We start from the raw sequence: 14,899 nt of genomic DNA on the forward strand, positions 1-14,899 counted from the left end.
CACTCATAGTGGGATCTCTCTACTTGTGATGGGATCTCTGCAATCATGGTGGGATCTCTCTACTTGTGATGGGATCTCTGCACTCATGGTGGTATCTCTGTACTTGTGATGGGATCTCTACACTTATGGTGGGATCTCTGTACTTATAGTGGGATCTCTCTACTTGTGATGGGATCTCTGCACTTGTGGTGGGATCTCCGCACTTGTGATGGGATCTCTGCACTTGTGGTGGGATCTCTCTACTTGTGATGGGATCTCTGCACTTGTGGTGGGATCTATGCACTTGTGATGGGATCTCTGCATTCATGGTGGGATCTCTGCACTCATAGTTTTATCAATCTACTTGTGATGGGATCTCTGTACTTATGGGATCTCTGCACTTGTGATGGGATCTCTGCACTCATGGTGGGATCTCTGCACTTGTGGTAGGATGTCTGCTCTCATGGTGGGATCTCTGCACTTGTGATGGGATCACTGCACTCATGGTGGGATCTCTGCACTTGTGATGGGATCTCTGCACTCATGGTGGGATCTATAAACTCATGGTGGGATATATGCACTCATAGTGGGATCCCTCTACTTGTGATGTGATCTCTGCACTCATGATAGGATCTCTGCACTTGTGATGGGATCTCTGCACTTGTGATGGGATCTCTGCACTCATGGTGGGATCTTTGCTCTTGTGATGGGATCTTTTCACTTATGGTGGGATCTCTGCACTCATGGTGGCATTTCTGCACTCATATTGGGATTTCTCTACTTATGATGGGATCTCTGCACTCGTGGTGTTATCTCTGCACTTGTGATGGGATCTCTGCACTTGTGGTGGGATCTCTGTACTCATGGTGGGATCTCTGTACTTGTGGTGTGATCTCTACACTCATAGTGGGATCTCTCTACTTGTGATGGGATCTCTGCACTCATGGTGAGATCTCTGCACTCATGGTGGGATCTCTGCCCTTGTTAAGGGATCTCTGAACTCAGGGTGTGATCTCTGCACTCATGGTGGGATCTCTGCACTCATGGTGGGATCTTTGCACTCATAGTGGGATCTCTCTACTTGTGATGGGATCTCTGCAATCATGGTGGGATCTCTCTACTTGTGATGGGATCTCTGCACTCATGGTGGTATCTCTGTACTTGTGATGGGATCTCTACACTTATGGTGGGATCTCTGTACTTATAGTGGGATCTCTGTACTTGTGATGGGATCTCTGCACTTGTGGTGGGATCTCCGCACTTGTGATGGGATTCCTGCACTTGTGGTGGAATCTCTGCACTCATGGTGGTATCTCTGCACTTGTGATGAGATCTCTGCACTCATTCTTGGAACTCTCTACTTGTGATGGGATCTCTGCACTTGTGGTGGTATCTCTGCACTTGTGATGGGATCTCTGCATTCATGGTGGGATCTCTGCACTCATAGTGGGATCTCCCTACTTGTGATGGGACATCTGTACTTGTTGTGGGATCTCTGTACTTGGGATGGGATCTCTGCACGCATGGTGGGATCTCTGCACTTGTGATGGGATCTCTGCACTCATGGTGGGATCTCTGCACTTATGATGGTATCTCTGCACTCATGGTGGGATCTCTGCACTCATAGTGGGATCTCTCTACTTGGGATGGGATCTCTGCACTCATGGTGGGATCTCTGCACTTATTCTGGGATCTCTCTTCTTGTGATGGGATCTCTGCACTCATGGTGGGATCTCTGCACTTGTGATGGGATCTCTGCACTCATGGTGGGATCTTTGCACTTGTGATGGGATCTTTTCACTTATGGTCGGATCTCTGCACTCATGGTGGCATTTCTGCACTCATATTGGGATTTCTCTACTTATGATGGGATCTCTGCACTCGTGGTGTTATCTCTGCACTTGTGATTTGATCTCTGCACTTGTGGTGGGATCTCTGTACTCATGGTGGGATCTCTGTACTTGTGGTGTGATCTCTACACTCATAGTGGGATCTCTCTACTTGTGATGGGATCTCTGCACTCATTGTGAGATCTCTGCACTCATGGTGGGATCTCTGCCCTTGTTAAGGGATCTCAGAACTCAGGGTGTGATCTCTGCACTCATGGTGGGATCTCTGCACTCATGGTGGGATCTTTGCACTCATAGTGGGATCTCTCTACTTGTGATGGGATCTCTGCAATCATGGTGGGATCTCTCTACTTGTAATGGGATCTCTGCACTCATGGTGGTATCTCTGTACTTGTGATGGGATCTCTACACTTATGGTGGGATCTCTGTACTTATAGTGGGATCTCTCTACTTGTGATGGGATCTCTGCACTTGTGGTGGGATCTCCGCACTTGTGATGGGATCTCTGCACTTGTGGTGGAATCTCTGCACTCATGGTGGTATCTCTGCACTTGTGATGAGATCTCTGCACTCATTCTTGGATCTCTCTACTTGTGATCGGATCTCCGCACTTGTGGTGGTATCTCTGCACTTGTGATGGGATCTCTGCATTCATGGTGGGATCTCTGCACTCATAGTGGGATCTCCCTACTTGTGATGGGATCTCTGTACTTGTTGTGGGATCTCTGCACTTGGGATGGGATCTCTGGACTCATGGTGGGATCTCTGCACTTGTGGTAGGATCTGTGCTCTCATGGTGGGATCTCTGCACTTGTGATGGGATCACTGCACTCATGGTGAGATCTCTGCACTTGAGATTGGATCTCTGCACTCATGGTGGAATCTCTGCATTTGTGACGGGATCTCTGCACTCATGGTGGTATCTCTGCACGTGTGATGGGATCTCAGCACTCATTCTGGGATCTCTCTACTTGTGATGGGATCTCTGCACTTGTGGTGGGATCTATGCACTTGTGATGGGATCTCTGCATTCATGGTGGGATCTCTGCACTCATAGTTTTATCAATCTACTTGTGATGGGATCTCTGTACTTATGGGATCTCTGCACTTGTGATGGGATCTCTGCACTCATGGTGGGATCTCTGCACTTGTGGTAGGATGTCTGCTCTCATGGTGGGATCTCTGCACTTGTGATGGGATCACTGCACTCATGGTGGAATCTCTGCACTTGTGATGGGATCTCTGCACTCATGGTGGGATCTATAAACTCATGGTGGGATCTCTGCACTCATAGTGGGATCCCTCTACTCGTGATGGGATCTCTGCACTCATGATAGGATCTATGCACTTGTGATGGGATCTCTGCACTTGTGATGGGATCTCTGCACTCATGGTGGGATCTTTGCACTTGTGATGGGATCTTTTCACTTATGGTGGGATCTCTGCACTCATGGTGGCATGTCTGCACTCATATTGGGATTTCTCTACTTATGATGGGATCTCTGCACTCGTGGTGGGATCTCTGCACTTGTGATGGGATCTCTGCACTTGTGGTGGGATCTCTGCATTCATGGTGGGATCTCTGTACTTGTGGTGTGATCTTTGCACTCGTATTGAGATCTCTCTACTTGTGATGGGATCTCTGCACTCATGGTGAGCTCTCTACACTCATGGTGGGATTTCTGTACTTGTAATGGGATCGCTACACTCATGGTGGGATCTCTGCCCTTGTTATGGGATCTCTGCACTCATGGTGGGATCTCTGCACTCATGGTGGGATCTCTGCACTTGTGATGGGATCACTGCACTCATGGTGGGATCTCTGTACTTGTAATGGGATCTCTTCACTCATGGTGGGATCTCTGCACTTGTGACGGGATCTCTGCACTCATGGTTGTATCTCAGCACTTGTGATGGGATCTCTGCACACATTCTGGGATCTCTCTACTTGTGATGGGATCTCTGCCCTTGTGGTGGGGTCTCTGCACTTGTGATGGGATCTCTGCATTCATGGTGGGATCTCTGTACTCATAGTTGTATCAATCTACTTGTGATGGGATCTCTGTACTTATGGGATCTCTGCACTCATGGTGGGATCTCTGCACTTGTGGTAGGATCTCTGCTTTCATGGTGGGATCTTTGCACTTGTGATGGGATCACTGCACTCATGGTGGGATCTCTGCACTTGTGATGGGATCTCTGCACTCATGGTGGGATCTATGTACTCATGGTGGGATCTCTCTACATGTGATGGGATCACTGCACTCATGGTGGGATCTCTGCACTTGTGATGGGATCTCTGCACTCATAGTGGGATCCCTCTACTTGTGATGGGATCTCTGCACTCATGATAGGATCTCTGCACTTGTGATGGGATCTCTGCACTTGTGATGGGATCTCTGCACTCATGGTGGGATCTCTGCACTTGTGATGGGATCTTTTCACTTATGGTGGGATCTCTGCACTCATGGTGGCATGTCTGCACTCATATTGGGATTTCTCTACTTATGATGGGATCTCTGCACTCGTGGTGGGATCTCTGCACTTGTGATGGGATCTCTGCACTTGTGGTGGGATCTCTGCACTCATGGTGGGATCTCTGTACTTGTGGTGTGATCTCTACACTCATAGTGGGATCTCTCTACTTGTGATGGGATCTCTGCACTCGTGGTGAGATCTCTGCACTCATGGTGGGATCTCTGTACTTGTAATGGGATTGCTACACTCATGGTGGGATCTCTGCCCTTGTTATGGGATCTCTGCACTCATGGTGGTATCTCTGCACTCATGGTGGGATCTCTGCACTCATGGTGGGATCTTTGCACTCATAGTGGGATCTCTCTACTTGTGATGGGATCTCTGGACTCATGGTGGGATCTCTGTGCTTGTGGTGGGATCTCTGTACTTGTGGTGGGATCTCTTCACTTGTGGTGGGATCTCTGCACTCATAGTGGGATCTCTCTACTTGTGATGGGATCTCTGGACTCATGGTGGGATCTTTGCACTTGTAATGGAATCTGTGCACTTGTGGTAAGATCTCTGCACTCAGGAGAGATCTCTACAATCATGGTGGGATCTCTGCACTTATAGTGGGATATCTCTACTTATGATGGGATCTCTGCACTTGTGGTGGGATCTCTGCACTTGTGATGGGATCCCTGCACTTGTGGTGGGATCTCTGCACTTGGGATGGGATCTCTGCACTCATGGTGGGATCTCTGCACTCATAGTGGGATCTCTCTACTTGGGATGGGATCTCTGCACTTGTGATGGGATCTTTGCACTTGTAATGGAATCTGTGCACTTGTGGTGAGATCTCTGCACTCAGGAGAGATCTCTACAATAATGGTGGGATCTCTGTACTTGTGGTGTGATCTTTGCACTCGTAGTGAGATCTCTCTACTTGTGATGGGATCTCTGCACTCATAGTGAGCTCTCTACACTCATGGTGGGATTTCTGTACTTGTAATGGGATCGCTACACTCATGGTGGGATCTCTGCCCTTGTTATGGGATCTCTGCACTCATGGTGGGATCTCTGCACTCATGGTGGGATCTCTGCACTTGTGATGGGATCACTGCACTCATGGTGGGATCTCTGTACTTGTAATTGGATCTCTTCACTCATGGTGGGATCTCTGCACTTGTGATGGGATCTCTGCACTCATGGTGGTATCTCAGCACTTGTGATGGGATCTCTGCACACATTCTGGGATCTCTCTACTTGTGATGGGATCTCTGCCCTTGTGGTGGGATCTCTGCACTTGTGATGGGATCTCTGCATTCATGGTGGGATCTCTGTACTCATAGTTGTATCAATCTACTTGTGATGGGATCTCTGTACTTATGGGATATCTGCACTCATGGTGGGATCTCTGCACTCATGGTGGGATCTCTGCACTTGTGGTAGGATCTCTGCTTTCATGGTGGGATCTTTGCACTTGTGATGGGATCACTGCACTCATGGTGGGATCTCTGCACTTGTGATGGGATCTCTGCACTCATAGTGGGATCTATGTACTCATGGTGGGATCTCTCTACATGTGATGGGATCTCTGCACTCATGGTGGGATCTCTGCACTTGTGATGGGATCTCTGCCCTCATAGTGGGAACCCTCTACTTGTGATGGGATCTCTGCACTCATGATAGGATCTCTGCACTTGTGATGGGATCTCTGCACTTGTGATGGGATCTCTGCACTCATGGTGGGATCTCTGCACTTGTGATGGGATCTTTTCACTTATGGTGGGATCTCTGCACTCATGGTGGGATCTCTGCACTCATGGTGGGATCTCTGTACTTGTGGTGTCATCTCTACACTCATAGTGGGATCTCTCTACTTGTGATGGGATCTCTGCACTCATGGTGAGATCTCTGCACTCATTGTGGGATCTCTGTACTTGTAATGGGATTGCTACACTCATGGTGGGATCTCTGCCCTTGTTATGGGATCTCTGCACTCATGGTGGGATCTCTGCACTCATGGTGGGATCTCTGCACTCATGATGGGATCTTTGCACTCATAGTGGGATCTCTCTAGTTGTGATGGGATCTCTGGACTCATGGTGGGATCTCTGTGCTTGTGGTGGGATCTCTGTACTTGTGGTGGGCTCTCTGCACTTGTGGTGGGATCTCTGCACCCATAGTGGGATCTCTCTACTTGTGATGGGATCTCTGGACTCATGGTGGGATCTTTGCACTTGTAATGGAATCTGTGCACTTGTGGTGAGATCTCTGCACTCAGGAGAGATCTCCACAATCATGGTGGGATCTCTGCACTTATAGTGGGATCTCTCTACTTATGATGGGATCTCTGCACTCGTGGTGGGATCTCTGCACTTGTGATGGGATCCCTGCACTTGTGGTGGGATCTCTGCACTTGGGATGGGATCTCAGCACTCATGGTGGGATCTCTGCACTCATAGTGGGATCTCTCTACTTGGGATGGGATCTCTGCACTTGTGATGGGATCTTTGCACTTGTAATGGAATCTGTGCACTTGTGGTTAGATCTCTGCACTCAGGAGAGATCTCTACAATAATGGTGGGATCTCTGCACTTGTGGTAGGATCTCTGCTCTCATGGTGGGATCTCTGCACTTGTGATGGGATCACTGCACTCATGGTGGGATCTCTGCACTTGTGATGGGATGTCTGCACTCATGGTGGAATCTCTGCACTTATGATGGGATCTCTGCACTTATGGTGGTATCTCTGCACTTGTGATGGGATCTCAACACTCATGGTGGGATCTCTGCACTCATAGTGGGATCTCTTTACTCGTGATGGGATCTCTGCACTCGTGGTGGGTTCTCTGCACTTGTGATGGGATCTCTGCACTTGTGATGGGATCTCTGCACTCATGGTAGGATCTCTACACTTGTGATGGGATCTTTGCACTCATGGTGGGATCTCTCTACTTGTGATGGGATCTCTGCACTCATGGTGGGATGTCTGCACTCATGGTTGGATCTCTGCACTCATAGTGGGATCTATCTACTTGTGATAGGACCTCTGCTCTCATAGTGGGATCTCTGCACTCATGGTGGGATCATTGTACTTGTAATGGAATCTCTACACTCATGGTGGGATCTCCTCCCTTGTTATGGGATCTCTAGACTCATGGTGGGATCTCTGCACTTGTGGTGGGATCTCTGCACTCATAGTGGGATCTATCTAATTGTGATGGTATCATTGCACTCGTGGTGGGATCACTGCACTTGTTGTGGGATCTCTGCACTCTTAATGGGATCTCTTTACTTGTGGTAGGATCTCTGGACTTGTGGTGGGATCTCTGCATTCATGGTGGGATCTCTGCCCTTGTGGTGGGGTCTCTGCACTTGTGATGGGATCTCTGCATTCATGGTGGGATCTCTGTACTCATAGTTGTATCAATCTACTTGTGATGGGATCTCTGTACTTATGGGATCTCTGCACTCATGGTGGGATCTCTGCACTTGTGGTAGGATCTCTGCTTTCATGGTGGGATCTTTGCACTTGTGATGGGATCACTGCACTCATGGTGGGATCTCTGCACTTGTGATGGGATCTCTGCACTCATGGTGGGATCTATGTACTCATGGTGGGATCTCTCTACATGTGATGGGATCACTGCACTCATGGTGGGATCTCTGCACTTGTGATGGGATCTCTGCACTCATAGTGGGATCCCTCTACTTGTGATGGGATCTCTGCACTCATGATAGGATCTCTGCACTTGTGATGGGATCTCTGCACTTGTGATGGGATCTCTGCACTCATGGTGGGATCTCTGCACTTGTGATGGGATCTTTTCACTTATGGTGGGATCTCTGCACTCATGGTGGCATGTCTGCACTCATATTGGGATTTCTCTACTTATGATGGGATCTCTGCACTCGTGGTGGGATCTCTGCACTTGTGATGGGATCTCTGCACTTGTGGTGGGATCTCTGCACTCATGGTGGGATCTCTGTACTTGTGGTGTGATCTCTACACTCATAGTGGGATCTCTCTACTTGTGATGGGATCTCTGCACTCGTGGTGAGATCTCTGCACTCATGGTGGGATCTCTGTACTTGTAATGGGATTGCTACACTCATGGTGGGATCTCTGCCCTTGTTATGGGATCTCTGCACTCATGGTGGTATCTCTGCACTCATGGTGGGATCTCTGCACTCATCGTGGGATCTTTGCACTCATAGTGGGATCTCTCAACTTGTGATGGGATCTCTGGACTCATGGTGGGATCTCTGTGCTTGTGGTGGGATCTCTGTACTTGTGGTGGGATCTCTTCACTTGTGGTGGGATCTCTGCACTCATAGTGGGATCTCTCTACTTGTGATGGGATCTCTGGACTCATGGTGGGATCTTTGCACTTGTAATGGAATCTGTGCACTTGTGGTAAGATCTCTGCACTCAGGAGAGATCTCTACAATCATGGTGGGATCTCTGCACTTATAGTGGGATATCTCTACTTATGATGGGATCTCTGCACTTGTGGTGGGATCTCTGCACTTGTGATGGGATCCCTGCACTTGTGGTGGGATCTCTGCACTTGGGATGGGATCTCTGCACTCATGGTGGGATCTCTGCACTCATAGTGGGATCTCTCTACTTGGGATGGGATCTCTGCACTTGTGATGGGATCTTTGCACTTGTAATGGAATCTGTGCACTTGTGGTGAGATCTCTGCACTCAGGAGAGATCTCTACAATAATGGTGGGATCTCTGTACTTGTGGTGTGATCTTTGCACTCGTAGTGAGATCTCTCTACTTGTGATGGGATCTCTGCACTCATGGTGAGCTCTCTACACTCATGGTGGGATTTCTGTACTTGTAATGGGATCGCTACACTCATGGTGGGATCTCTGCCCTTGTTATGGGATCTCTGCACTCATGGTGGGATCTCTGCACTCATGGTGGGTTCTCTGTACTTGTAATTGGATCTCTTCACTCATGGTGGGATCTCTGCACTTGTGATGGGATCTCTGCACTCATGGTGGTATCTCAGCACTTGTGATGGGATCTCTGCACACATTCTGGGATCTCTCTACTTGTGATGGGATCTCTGCCCTTGTGGTGGGATCTCTGCACTTGTGATGGGATCTCTGCATTCATGGTGGGATCTCTGTACTCATAGTTGTATCAATCTACTTGTGATGGGATCTCTGTACTTATGGGATATCTGCACTCATGGTGGGATCTCTGCACTCATGGTGGGATCTCTGCACTTGTGGTAGGATCTCTGCTTTCATGGTGGGATCTTTGCACTTGTGATGGGATCACTGCACTCATGGTGGGATCTCTGCACTTGTGATGGGATCTCTGCACTCATAGTGGGATCTATGTACTCATGGTGGGATCTCTCTACATGTGATGGGATCTCTGCACTCATGGTGGGATCTCTGCACTTGTGATGGGATCTCTGCCCTCATAGTGGGAACCCTCTACTTGTGATGGGATCTCTGCACTCATGATAGGATCTCTGCACTTGTGATGGGATCTCTGCACTTGTGATGGGATCTCTGCACTCATGGTGGGATCTCTGCACTTGTGATGGGATCTTTTCACTTATGGTGGGATCTCTGCACTCATGGTGGGATCTCTGCACTCATGGTGGGATCTCTGTACTTGTGGTGTCATCTCTACACTCATAGTGGGATCTCTCTACTTGTGATGGGATCTCTGCACTCATGGTGAGATCTCTGCACTCATTGTGGGATCTCTGTACTTGTAATGGGATTGCTACACTCATGGTGGGATCTCTGCCCTTGTTATGGGATCTCTGCACTCATGGTGGGATCTCTGCACTCATGGTGGGATCTCTGCACTCATGATGGGATCTTTGCACTCATAGTGGGATCTCTCTACTTGTGATGGGATCTCTGGACTCATGGTGGGATCTCTGTGCTTGTGGTGGGATCTCTGTACTTGTGGTGGGCTCTCTGCACTTGTGGTGGGATCTCTGCACCCATAGTGGGATCTCTCTACTTGTGATGGGATCTCTGGACTCATGGTGGGATCTTTGCACTTGTAATGGAATCTGTGCACTTGTGGTGAGATCTCTGCACTCAGGAGAGATCTCCACAATCATGGTGGGATCTCTGCACTTATAGTGGGATCTCTCTACTTATGATGGGATCTCTGCACTCGTGGTGGGATCTCTGCACTTGTGATGGGATCCCTGCACTTGTGGTGGGATCTCTGCACTTGGGATGGGATCTCAGCACTCATGGTGGGATCTCTGCACTCATAGTGGGATCTCTCTACTTGGGATGGGATCTCTGCACTTGTGATGGGATCTTTGCACTTGTAATGGAATCTGTGCACTTGTGGTTAGATCTCTGCACTCAGGAGAGATCTCTGCAATAATGGTGGGATCTCTGCACTTGTGGTAGGATCTCTGCTCTCATGGTGGGATCTCTGCACTTGTGATGGGATCACTGCACTCATGGTGGGATCTCTGCACTTGTGATGGGATGTCTGCACTCATGGTGGAATCTCTGCACTTATGATGGGATCTCTGCACTTATGGTGGTATCTCTGCACTTGTGATGGGATCTCAACACTCATGGTGGGATCTCTGCACTCATAGTGGGATCTCTTTACTCGTGATGGGATCTCTGCACTCGTGGTGGGTTCTCTGCACTTGTGATGGGATCTCTGCACTTGTGATGGGATCTCTGCACTCATGGTAGGATCTCTACACTTGTGATGGGATCTTTGCACTCATGGTGGGATCTCTCTACTTGTGATGGGATCTCTGCACTCATGGTGGGATGTCTGCACTCATGGTTGGATCTCTGCACTCATAGTGGGATCTATCTACTTGTGATAGGACCTCTGCTCTCATAGTGGGATCTCTGCACTCATGGTGGGATCATTGTACTTGTAATGGAATCTCTACACTCATGGTGGGATCTCCTCCCTTGTTATGGGATCTCTAGACTCATGGTGGGATCTCTGCACTTGTGGTGGGATCTCTGCACTCATAGTGGGATCTATCTAATTGTGATGGTATCATTGCACTCGTGGTGGGATCACTGCACTTGTTGTGGGATCTCTGCACTCTTAATGGGATCTCTTTACTTGTGGTAGGATCTCTGGACTTGTGGTGGGATCTCTGCATTCATGGTGGGATCTCTGCACTTTTGATGGGATCTCTGCACTCATGATGGGATCTCTCTAATTGTGATGCAATCTCTGCACTCATGGTGGGATCTCTGCACTCATAGTGGGATCTCTCTACTTGTGATGGGATCTCTGCACTCATGGAGGGATCTCTGCACTTGTAATGGAATCTCTGCACTTGTGGTGAGATCTCTGCACTCAGTAGAGATCTCTACACTCATGGTGGGATCTCTGCACTTATAGTGGGATCTCTCTACTTGTGATGGGATCTCTGCACTCATGGTGGGATATCTGCACTTGTGATGGGATCCCTGCACTTGTGGTGGGATCTCTGCACTTGTGATGGGATCTCTGCACTCATGGTGGGATCTCTGCACTCATAGTGGGATCTCTCTACTTGGGATGGGATCTCTGCACTTGTGATGGGATCTCTGCAATCATAGTGGGATCTCTCTACTTGTGATGGGATCTCTGCACTCATGGTAGTATCTCTGCACTTGTGATGGGATCTCTACAATCATGGTGGGATCTCTGTACTTATAGCAGGATCTTTACTTGTGATGGGATCTCTGCACTTGTGGTGGGATCTCTGCACTTGTGATGGGATCTCTGCACTTGTGGTGGAATCTCTGCACTCATGGTGGTATCTCTGCACTTGTGATGGGATCTCTACACTCATTCTGGGATCTCTCTACTTGTGATGGGATCTCTGCACTCGTGGTGGGATCTCTGCACTTGTGATGGGATCTCTGCATTCATGGTGGGATCTCTGCACTCATAGTGGGATCTCCCTACTTGTGATGGGATCTTTGTACTTGTTGTGGGATCTCTGCACTTGAGATAGGATCTCTGGACTCATGGTGGGATCTCTGCACTTGTGGTAGGATCTCTGCTCTCATGGTGGGATCTCTGCACTTGTGATGGGATCACTGCACTCATGGTGGGATCTCTGCACTTGTGATGGGATCTCTGCACTCATGGTGGCATCTCAGTACTTGTGATGGGATCTCTGCACTCATGGTGGTATCTCTGCACTTGTGATTTGATCTCTGCACTCATTCTGGGATCTCTCTACTTGCTATGGGATCTCTGCACTTGTGATGGGATCTCTGCATTCATGGTGGGATTTCTGCACTCATAGTTGTATCAATCTTCCTGTGATGGGATCTCTGTACTTATGGGATCTCTGCACTTGTGATGGGATCTCTGCACTCATGGTGGGATCTCTGCACTTGTGGTAGGATCTCCGCTCTCATGGTGGGATCTCTGCACTTGTGATGGGATCACTGCACTCATGGTGGGATCTCTGCACTTGTGATGGGATCTCTGCACTCATGGTAGGATCTATGTACTCATGGTGGGATCTCTGAACTCATAGTGGGATCTCTGCACTCATGGTGGGATCTCTCTACTTGTGATGGGATCTCTGCACTCATGGTGGGATCATTGCACTTGTAATGGAATCTGTGCACTTGTGGTGAGATCTCTGCACTCAGGAGAGATCTCTACAATCATGGTGGGATCTCTGCACTTATAGTGGGATCTCTCTACATGTGATGGGATCTCTGCACTCATGGTGGGATCTCTGCACTTGTGATGGGATCTCTGCACTCATAGTGGGATCCCTCTACTTGTGATGGGATCTCTGTACTCATGATAGAATCTCTGCACTTGTGATGGGATCTCTGTACTTGTGATGGGATCTCTGCACTCATGGTGAGATCTCTGCACTGGAGATGGGATCTCTGCACTCATGGTGGAATCTCTGCACTTGTGACAGGATCTCTGCACTCATGGTGGTATCTCTGCACTTGTGATGGGATCTCAGCACTCATTCTGGGATCTCTCTACTTGTGATGGGATCTCTGCACTTGTGGTGGGATCTATGCACTTGTGATGGGATCTCTGCATTCATGGTGGGATCTCTGCACTCATAGTTTTATCAATCTACTTATGATGGGATCTCTGTTCTTATGGGATCTCTGCACTTGTGATGGGATCTCTGCTCTCATGGTGGGATCTCTGCACTTGTGGTAGGATTTCTGCTCTCATGGTGTGATATCTGCACTTGTGATGGGATCACTGCACTCATGGTGGGATCTCTGCACTTGGGATGGGATCTCTGCACTCATGGTGGGATCTATAAACTCATGGTGGATCTCTGCACTCATAGTGGGATCCCTCTACTTGTGATGGGATCTCTGCACTCATGATAGGATCTCTGCACTTGTGATGGGATCTCTGCACTTGTGATGGGATCTCTGCACTCATGGTGGGATCTTTGCACTTGTGATGGGATCTTTTCACTTATGGTGGGATCTCTGCACTCATGGTGGCATGTCTGCACTCATATTGGGATTTCTCTACTTATGATGGGATCTCTGCACTTGTGGTGGGATCTCTGCACTTGTGATGGGATCTCTGCACTTGTGGTGGGATCTCTGCATTCATGGTGGGATCTCTGTACTTGTGGTGTGATCTTTGCACTCGTAGTGAGATCTCTCTACTTGTGATGGGATCTCTGCACTCATGGTGAGCTCTCTACACTCATGGTGGGATTTCTGTACTTGTAATGGGATCGCTACACTCATGGTGGGATCTCTGCCCTTGTTACGGGATCTCTGCACTCATGGTGGGATATCTGCACTCATGGTGGGATCTCTGCACTTGTGATGGGATCACTGCACTCATGGTGGGATCTCTGTACTTGTAATGGGATCTCTGCACTCATGGTGGGATCTCTGCACTTGTGACAGGATCTCTGCACTCATGGTGGTATCTCAGCACTTGTGATGGGATCTCTGCACACATTCTAGGATCTCTCTACTTGTGATGGGATCTCTGCCCTTGTAGTGGGATCTCTGCACTTGTGATGGGATCTCTGCATTCATGGTGGGATCTCTGCACTCATAGTTGTATCAATCTACTTGTGATGGGATCTCTGTACTTATGGGATCTCTGCACTTGTGATGGGATCTCTGCACTCATGGTGGGATCTCTGCACTTGTGGTAGGATCTCTGCTTTCATGGTGGGATCTTTGCACTTGTGATGGGATCACTGCACTCATGGTGGGATCTCTGCACTTGTGATGGGATCTCTGCACTCATGGTGGGATCTATGTACTCATGGTGGGATCTCTCTACATGTGATGGGATCTCTGCACTCATGGTGGGATCTCTGCACTCATGGTGGGATCTCTGTACTTGTAATGGGATCGCTACACTCATGGTGGGATCTCTGCCCTTGTTATGGGATCTCTGCACTCATGGTGGGATCCCTCTACTTGTGATGGGATCTCTGCACTCATGATAGGATCTCTGCACTTGTGATGGGATCTCTGCACTTGTGATGGGATCTCTGCACTCATGGTGGGATCTCTGCACTTGTGATGGGATCTTTTCACTTATGGTGGAATCTCTGCACTCATGGTGGCATGTCTGCACTCATATTGGGATTTAT

General features: G+C 48.8%; 1 pseudogene; it reads right to left on the minus strand.

Annotated features, from left to right (window-relative positions):
- Nucleotides 1-900: 900 nt before the first annotated feature.
- On the minus strand, nucleotides 901-5,037 carry LOC147668343 (uncharacterized; annotated as a pseudogene).
- Between the last annotated feature and the right edge of the window lie 9,862 nt (nucleotides 5,038-14,899).

The sequence above is a fragment of the Lissotriton vulgaris genome, unplaced genomic scaffold (genome assembly GCF_964263255.1).
Source record: "Lissotriton vulgaris unplaced genomic scaffold, aLisVul1.2 SCAFFOLD_515, whole genome shotgun sequence".
Lineage (NCBI taxonomy): Eukaryota > Metazoa > Chordata > Amphibia > Caudata > Salamandridae > Lissotriton > Lissotriton vulgaris.